The sequence below is a fragment of the Bubalus kerabau genome, chromosome 14 (genome assembly GCF_029407905.1).
Source record: "Bubalus kerabau isolate K-KA32 ecotype Philippines breed swamp buffalo chromosome 14, PCC_UOA_SB_1v2, whole genome shotgun sequence".
NCBI classification, from domain to species: Eukaryota; Metazoa; Chordata; class Mammalia; order Artiodactyla; family Bovidae; genus Bubalus; species Bubalus kerabau.
The window spans coordinates 79,204,027-79,213,149 of record NC_073637.1 but is presented as its reverse complement, the minus strand read 5'-3'; the positions used below and the strand labels follow the sequence as shown (position 1 = coordinate 79,213,149).

The 9,123-nt window shown below is 40.6% G+C and overlaps 1 long non-coding RNA gene across 1 annotated transcript; it reads left to right on the top strand.

Annotated features, from left to right (window-relative positions):
* Positions 1-4,062: 4,062 nt before the first annotated feature.
* On the top strand, positions 4,063-7,318 carry LOC129626431 (uncharacterized). Its single transcript, XR_008701951.1, has 3 exons — positions 4,063-4,151; positions 4,288-4,487; positions 7,076-7,318. It is a non-coding gene; the product is annotated as an uncharacterized LOC129626431 (long non-coding RNA).
* Positions 7,319-9,123: the final 1,805 nt, after the last annotated feature.

The window sequence follows — 9,123 nt, the reverse complement described above, 5'->3', positions numbered from 1 at the left end:
CCTCTGTCCATGGGATTTTCCAGGCGAGAGTACTGGAGTGGGTTGCCATTGCCTTCTCCTGCTGTTAGCTCTGCCCAAATTTTATGTTTGAGTATCACGTGAAAGTGTTAGTTGCTGAGTCGTGTCTGATTCTTTGCAACCCCATGGACTGTATCCTGCCAGTCTCCTCTGTCCATAGAATTTTCCAGGCGAGAATATTGGGGTGTATTGTCATTCCCTTCTCCAGGGGATCTTCCTGACGCAGGGATGGAACTTGTGTCTCCTGCATCGCAGGCAGACTCTTTAGCATCTGTGCTACCAGGGAAGCCTTGAGTATCAAAACTAAACACAAAAGCAAAACCCATTTTGTCAAAAGCAAAAAGTGACTTTTAAAACTTTTTTGGCCAGGATTCCCCAAAGCTTACTTAGAAACTTAAAAGTTAAGAAATTGACTAAGTCATTGGGTGTGTTAACAGTCCTCTGAGGCAAGGAATGCTGCTAACTAAACAGAAGCAATGGTCAGGGGATAAATGTCTGTGGGGGAAATATGCTTATTACTATCTTAATATTTGATCTTTTTGCTGTTTAAAAAAAATAAACTACAATGAGCCTACTATAAATTAGTAGGCATCAGATAAGAAGGGTGAGGTAATTCGATGTGAATCTTGGAAAAATTGTTAAGAAAACATGTTGTGGAAAATAAGTACGGTACCGTACTATTTAAATAAAAAAAGTTTTAAACAAAAAAGCAAAACAAATATATATATGTCTATAGTTATTCACAAATATATGTAGGTAAACTCTAAAGAAATCAGGAGAGAACACCAGTTTGTGAAAAAGTTAGGAGCTTTATTTTGTCTGATTTGAATTCTTTATTTTTCACAATAAGTAAATATTAATTTTGCAATAATTTTTAAAAATTATATTAAATTTAAGGATAAAAATGCCTTGAGAGAATTGAGCTAGCCATCTGAAATCTGTATTAATAAATATACCTTCATATCCACAGACATTCAGATATAGTTTATGGAGAGATAAAGCAAAGATTAAAGTTCAAATCAATTTTTGGAATAATATAAAAATCTTGTATATCTAAGTTTTTGTTATAAGAAAAAATTATGACATATTTTCCAAAGTGTCATGTCTTTTAGATATCATCAGAGTTTATAAATATTAGTTGTGTAGCCAGAATAATCATTTTTCTCCTGACACTAATTACCCTGGAATTCTTAGGATAGTTGTAATATCTTATAAAACTAGCCATTGATTAAGTCAACATGTATTTAGTGACTGGCTACTATATGCCAGGAACAGAAGTTGGGCAGATTTTAGATTAGAGATGATCCTGCCCCGGTGGAATTTACTTTCTAGTGGAAGACACAATATTAATAATCATGCTGGGGGTGGGGAAGGGAGTGTGTAATTTCCTCGGTTATGTCTCACCGCAGCAAAGATTTGAAATGGCAGACCAATGTTACAGCTCAGTTTGACTTGGGAAGCAAAGGATAGTATCTCCTCAAAGTGTGAGGGTGGGCCAACCCCAAAGGAGAGGCTCAATCTTGGCTCCTCTTTTTGTATGTTTTTTCTCCTCCGCCTGAGCCTGCCCTGTGTAAACTGGGCTAGCCAGGGGGGCTGTTTGCGTCACCTGAGGTTCTCACTCTGGTCCACAGATTTTCTTTTGTTTCATTTTCGCAGGCTTTTTCCTTTCTTTGTCTTTCAGCCACCACCGTTTTGGACTCCTTTTTCCTATTCTAACTACCTAACAATCACATAAATAAACATTAATTATAAATTAATTGAGTTCTTTAGACAGATGGTTTACAATCTCAATCAGGGGTGATTGTATTCCCCAGAAGACATTTGATAATGTCTGGAGACTCTGTTGTCACAAATAACTAGGGTGCTCTTGGCATCTAGGATGGTTTCTCAGCACCCAAAAATACATAGGACAGTGCCCTCCCACACACTGAGTCCCCCAGTCTGAAATGTCAATAATGCCAAGGTTGAGGAACCCTACTAAAAAGAAAGACACAGAGGGTTTAGCAGTGAAATGATGAGGGGGTTAAGAATTTAGGTAAGGCCTCTCTGCCATCTGTATGGAAGTTCACACAGAGGTGAATTACCCAACAAAGGGCGTATTTGTTTTATCCTGATTTCTTTACTGGTTAACATACACAGCAGTGTAGGCTTCAAATTGGGATGGCATGGCATTTCCTTCTCTAATCAGGCAGTCAGAAAATGAGATGATTTTTGCAGAGCCACATCTTGAGGAATGAAAGCAGAGGATGGAACAAGATCATCTTGATAATGTAATCAGGGTAAGAAATGTGATGTTAAGAAAATTGACTCTGCTTCATATTTATCTCTTGTCCCCAATTTTCTCAGGGTTAGAAGCACAACAAAACAAAGCAAAAGTATGAATCGCCTCTCTTCCTAAACAGTGACAACCCAAAAGAGCCTACCTGGTGTGCTGACGTTGAAAACAGCCCGGCACAGGGGAGCCAGGCAGGCTGAGCCCCGCTCTGCAGCCAGTGCTGGAGGAGAGCGTGGCAGCAAAGAGCAGTTCTACGGGCACGTGACGGCTGACCAACGCCAGGAGTTTCTGGGACAGGAGAATGGGAATTGACCCAGGGCTAACTAGACAGACATCCACCCAGGGATGGATGTATTTTGCCCGTGGAAAGCAGTGAGCCCATTGGCCTATCAGCCTGGTCTCTTTCTAGCTGGTTTGGTAAGTTTGCAGTGGTTAATGGTTAATGACTTCACCAACTCCCTTATGCAAGACTTCTCTGGTGCCTTTCTAGAATTATCCATCTGTACAGGAGGAGAAGTGTGGAGGAGTAGAGCCAGAAGAACATTCCTAACTGGAGAATATGGTATAAATCCCTCCAGAGGTCATCACCAATCCAGACATGAAATGACAAGTGCTGTCTTTGTTCCTGGATGGTCAAAATGCCAAATTCCATACCAAATTCCTGCCATGAATCTATCTTGGATAAAGGAAACTCTAGACTTTCCCCCCTTTCTTTGTACATGTAGTTCATCACCTCCCGGGCTCTCCATACATGGCTTCTTAACCTAAGGCATTAACATCCCTGGGAAGAGGCTAACTTAGGATAAAATCTAATGGTTGATTCTTTTTCACTGTGATGGAAAATTCTCCACAGGCATGAGCTACATCGTAACAATTTTTCATAATAACCATATTGCACCACATTTTAGTTAAAAATGGTTACCGAAGTGCTTTCTTTCTAATTTGACCTTTAAAAAATGATGTATAGTGTAGGATTGTTTGTCATAACAAAAATGACATGAAAGAACTGTAGAAAATTTGGAAAGTTCCAAAAAACACAAAGAAGAAAATAAAAGCTCCTTTAATTTCATCCCAAGGCAATAACCACTGTTAGTATTTTGATTATATCTTTAGTTTGTGGATATATTAACATACATTTTAGAATGAGATGGAATAGATCAAAAGAATTCATGTTCCAAGAACATATGAAGGATTTCATTTTTGAAAGTTACAGTTTACCCTGGCATATTTCTTGTGCCCTAACACTTAAATAAGTAAAGAAGCGTAAGATCTGACCTAGAATAAAGAGTAGTGAAAATCAGTCAGATGATTTCCAAAGTTCTAAAACTATGGCTAAAATTATTTTGTGTATGATTAATTTTGGATTCCGGGGTTTTAATATTTGACATATCTATAAATGGACTGTTATAGAAATAGAGAATTCTGTCTCCTTTTCAGAGAGAATTATTTATTGATTAGCCCTAGCTTTGCAACTAAGCACCTGGTACTTATTTGCAGCAAATGAGTCACTTAATAGAACCACCTACACATACTTCAGTTGTCTTTGTTTTCCACAGAGAAAAATCAGTGAAAAATGTATTTGTGCTAATCTGTAACCTATTGAAATTTGTGTGAGTCTAAAAATATTCGTGAATAGAATGGCATTCTATTTCTCAATTATTTCACTTCCTGATACTGGGTGCCTTAGGTGCCTCTGGTGCCCAGATTCATTCCTGCTCCCAGCTTCTTCAATTTCCTCTGTGGCTGTTCCACAAGGTCTACGCAGGCTCTGACTCACAGAAGGGAAGGAGAAGCCCTTGACCAGGGGCTTTGTGTGTGTGCTGCCTGTTCCTGCCTCCTGCCCTGGGGCCCTGCCCAGGTGCTGGCAGGGCTTTGCTTGGTTATTACATATGTTACAGCTCAGAAACTTGGGGGCAATTAACATGCCTGAGGACAGCTCCCAACCCATGGGGCCAGAAGCTAATGGAGAGTTTCTTCTGTCTTTGACCCCTCAGGTAGTAACTCTAGGAGGTACCCAGTTCCTGCTCCTGGGAGAGTTGAGCCTCGTTGTCATAGTATGGAGACTATTAACGGATACTTCTGCTGGCTAGTCCTCCTTCTGCGCCATGCTCCCTGGGTTCACCTCCCAAAGAAGTCGCCTGCACACAAATTCTTCATCAGGACTGTTTTCAGGTGAACCCAACTAAGATAACAGGTAAGGGTGGTCTGGTAATTCATACACAAGTAATATTCTCATGGGATTGGCCCATCACCTGTATATGAAATCACAGGTATGCTAAATGGAACCCTAGAATTTCCTCTCCCAAGGAAAACAAATTCAAACCAAATCAAATCTCTAAACACTTAATTCAGACTTCTAATGTGAATTCAGCTCCAACACCATTCATTCCTGATTCTGTGACCCAAACCAGGGCTTCCAACCTCATGGAAATTTAATTTGATTATCTCTATATTAAGTGTGATAAAATCTACCTCGGAGAGTAGAATTCAAGAGAAGAATCCATGGAAGAAATCATGAAGTATCTTGTAAATCAATATACTATCATCATGATTTACTATGTTGAAGTGGAAGTGAAAGTTTGAGTAGCTCAGTCATGAGCAACTCTATGTGACCCCATGGACTGTAGCCCACCAGGCTCCTCTGTCCATGGAATTCTCCAGCCAAGAATATTGGAGTGGGTAGCCATTCCCTTTTCCAGGAGATCTTCCCAACCCAGGGATTGAACCTAAATCTTGCAGGTATATATTTTTACCGTCTGAGCCAGCAGGGAAGCCCCAAATCATGATAACAAGATTGGGTTGGATCCTGAAGCAATGGAGACTAATGAAGGGCTTGAAACTTAAGAATAAATGACTAGAATCATGTGTAAGAAAGACGACTGGCAGTAGAGAAGACAGATGTGAGGGAACCAAGAATGGGAGGTGATACGAGACTGTCGTTAAGCAAGTGAGAGAGGCTGGTGACATCATCCTGATGATGTCCACCTGAAGCAGAAGGCTTGTGAGGGGCTGCGTGTGACTTAAACTCAGTGATCAAACTGATGTTGGGAACAGGAAAGCAGAGGCAGCAGTGGCACCCTCGTGTCTGCCTAGGGCCACAGCCCACTGTGCAGCCACTGAGGCGGGGAACACAGGACGTCCATGAACAGGTTTTGCAGCCCATGGGGGCCTCTGATCTGTGTGTGTTGAGTCTGAACTACCTACGACACTTTGCAGTGGAGAAAGCCAGTTGGGAGAGAATGGAACCAGAAAGATTTTCTGTGGGAAGAGACAGCTAAGGCGAGACCTGTGGAATGAGTAGAGGCTATCCTGATGAACTGGAGAGAAGTGGAAATTAGAAAAGAAAGATCTGGTAAGGACCATGCAGGTGCATTCGGTGTGAATAAGGAAGAGACTCGTTAGCAGTGCCAAGGAACCGAAGGCTGGCTGTCATCTAGAAGGGCTGAGAAATGTCCTTCATTTTTAATACTAAAGCAAGAGACCTACCTTTGTGATGTTGTCTAAGTTTTTTCAAGTAATGATTGCACCCTAGATACAGCCTATTCTTTTTCATCACAGCTTCCTTAAAAACATGCTTCACTCCCCAAACAGCAGCATTGTAGTCCTCTTTGATGCCTCTGGCTTTGTCAAGTGTGTGCTATTGAACTGTCAAATGCAGGCTGCCAGGGCGGAAACGGTCTTTTGAGCACTTTCCAGAGACAAACACAGCAATGTCCTTCACCTAGAAATTTCTTTAGGAATTACACACCAGCAAAAGTAGCACAGAGGGGGAACCCTGAGTGGCACACTCTGAATTAAAATTAGAGTTTGGTTGTGAAATGGCTCCCTTGTTTAAAAACCACATCCTCTCAGAAGCACTCAGAGCAAGCCAAGAGCTTCTACCATTTTCTTCATAAATTAAAAAAAAATTGACATTTGTCTATTTGTCTTTTGTGATGCCCCCTGCAGAGCTGGAACCTGCTGTAGACGTTAAAGCATGTCTGACCCTTAGCTATGTGAGGGATCGCGGAAGAATGACACGGCAGTGAAGCTGCTAGAACCAATGCAATCAGACACTTGACAAGGGGGAAAGAAGTCTCCCAAGTGGCAAATCTAAATAACGAGCTGAGGGACAGTTGCCTGAAAAAGGCCTGCAATAAGGAGAGGCATCCAGCACAGCCAATAGGAGGAATTCTTGTTTCACTTTGCCTTAATACAGCTGCAAGCATTGTGGAGACTTAATTATTCAGACGTGCGATCTTTCTAGCTGGAAAGCACTAATATGCTAAGGTTTCAGAGTTAGGATGTAATTCTGCCCTAAACAAACACTGGATTTGATTTTTTTTTGTTGTTTTGTAGTTAATGATATTTTTAAATATTAAATATGTACATACACAAGTATATCTATACACACATAAATATACCTATACATTGACATATATATTCATATGTACACATATATACACACATAAATGAAAAAATATATATGTAATCTCATGACTTCTAGGCAAATACTGGAAGTGGTCTCAACATAGTTAAATCATTCAGAGAATTTTAATCTTGAACAGCTTGAATGTATATCTATTAAAGAATTAGTTGAGCTAATTACTGGTCTATAGTGATTTCTTAAAAATAGCATAAAATAATTTCAGAAGATCACCAAAAAAATTGACTTAAACTCTTAAAAAGATATCATAATTTTGGACACATAGGGATTTTGTCAAGGTATAAACAAGCTTGGTTTGGTTGACTTAAATATGTTGTATGATCTCTTGAAGTTTCTTATTTGCTTGTCCTTTCCAGGTTTTCAAGAGTTCCCTGATTTTGTCAACACGGGCACACTCCAAAAGGTCATCTTGATAGACTGGCAGTTTCATTAGTGTTTGAACTTGCTGTTATGAAATACATTTCCTCCCAGTAAAGAGTTTTAGATGGACACATTTTCTATGTATGTCTCTGAGCTAATTAAAAATTATGGGCTTTTCTGGGGAGTTACTTCATGTTCACAAGATCATTGCTTGCTGTTGTTTTTATTTTAATGATTGCAAAATTACTGGTTAAATAAAAGATGCTCAGCAAAGATGTTTGTCTTTGCTCAATGCTTGTTCCCTGCTACCTTCCAGGGTAGTAAATGATTCTGTAGTATATGATTTCTGTGGATATATTTTCATCTATATAGTTTTTGTTTCTGAAGGACAAGGTTTCATCCTCCAAGACCCCAAGTCTTTCTTTCTTTCTCTGTATTTTGAAAACTCTTCTGTGATGCATTTTCAGCAAATCAGGCTATTGGTTGGTGTATATCTAGGGGGCAAAGATATTGTTAGAGCGATAAAGGAGGAAGATTAAGAAAGAGAAAATAAAATGTTAGAAAATGAGATGTAGAGTTTATATTTTTAAATGAAAAAGTATTTTTAAAAACAGGAATCCATTCATGCAAAAAAATCTATATTTAGTATTTCCAGACACAAATTCTTGGCCTCTTGGTATGGTTAAGCTACATTCGTGGTATTGGTTCAGGCAGGGCTATCTCTTTTTTTGAGCCATCTTTAGGACCATGTAATTATATTTCCTACGCTTTTCTTTTGTGAGCCAACATTTCTGTCAGTAAAAGGAACTTTGGCCTGGCCGAAGAGATCACAGTTGTGGAACCTAAAATTCCTGATCAGATCTATCGCCAATGTAAAGAAACACATCTATTTGTAAGAGGTTCAGTGACATCCTCTTAGAATCTCTCTGAATAAACAAAATCTCTCTAGCCGCTGGTCCAGATTTTATAATTTATTATTAATAACAATAAACATTTGAGTGTCAGTGTGTATTCATCTGCAGATCGGCAGAGGTTAGTGATGAACATTTAAATCTAGCCCTTTGGTTTGGTTGTTGGTTGGACAGTGTATGCAGACATGAGGGACTAATGTACATTAGCCTCTAAAAACCTAGCTAGTTTCCAGGCAAGACTGGAGACTCATGATTGTAGGATAGCTTTCAGTTGTCAGTACCCCATTAATAAAGCAAATGAATTGCATACGTTGATCCTTCTCCCATTCCACCAGACCTGGAGTGGGTTGTCATTTCCTTCCTTGGGGAATCTTCCCGACCCAGGGATCAAACCCACGCCTCCTGCTTGGCAGGTGGATTCTTTACGTGAGCCACCTGGGAAGCATATGGAAGACTTGGGCGTTGCGTTAGTCACTCAGTCATGCCCGACTTTTTGCGACCGCATAGACTAAATCCCCCAGGCTCCTCGGTCCATGGAATTCTCCAGGCAAGAGTACTGGAGGGAGTTGCCATTTCCTAATCCAGGGGATCTTCCCAATCCAGGGATCAAACCTGGGTCTCCCTCATTGCAGGCAGATTCTTTACCCACCAGGGAAGCCCCAAGGAAGACTCAGTGGCAGGAAACCCATTGGTCCTAAGAGGAGATTTCAGGACTTTATGAAAGTGAGCCCAGTGCTGTATGATGCCACGAAGGGCACAACCGACTGAAGCCTTCACTGTAGAGAGGTCCCGAGCGCGAGGCTATCGAGGTGCAGCAACTAGCAGAAACCGTTTATTTTGCTGTTCGCGAGAATGGCATTCTACAAGTGGGGCAGCCCTGTCTGGTGGTGAACAGAGGTTTTATATGTCACAGGAACTGAGGTTGGACAGGAAAAAAGAACACAGGAACAAAGAATGTGACCGAGAGTGAGGCAGACGTTCGCAGACACAGATGGCCACGGACAAGCAAGATCGTTCCTTGTGAGTTAAACGAGAAAAATGCGCCGTGGTGGGCTTGAGTGAGTCAATTTAGGTTCTGCGGTTTCTCAAGAAAAACTAAGGCGAGGGGCTTGCAACTCTTGGTGTAGGAGTTA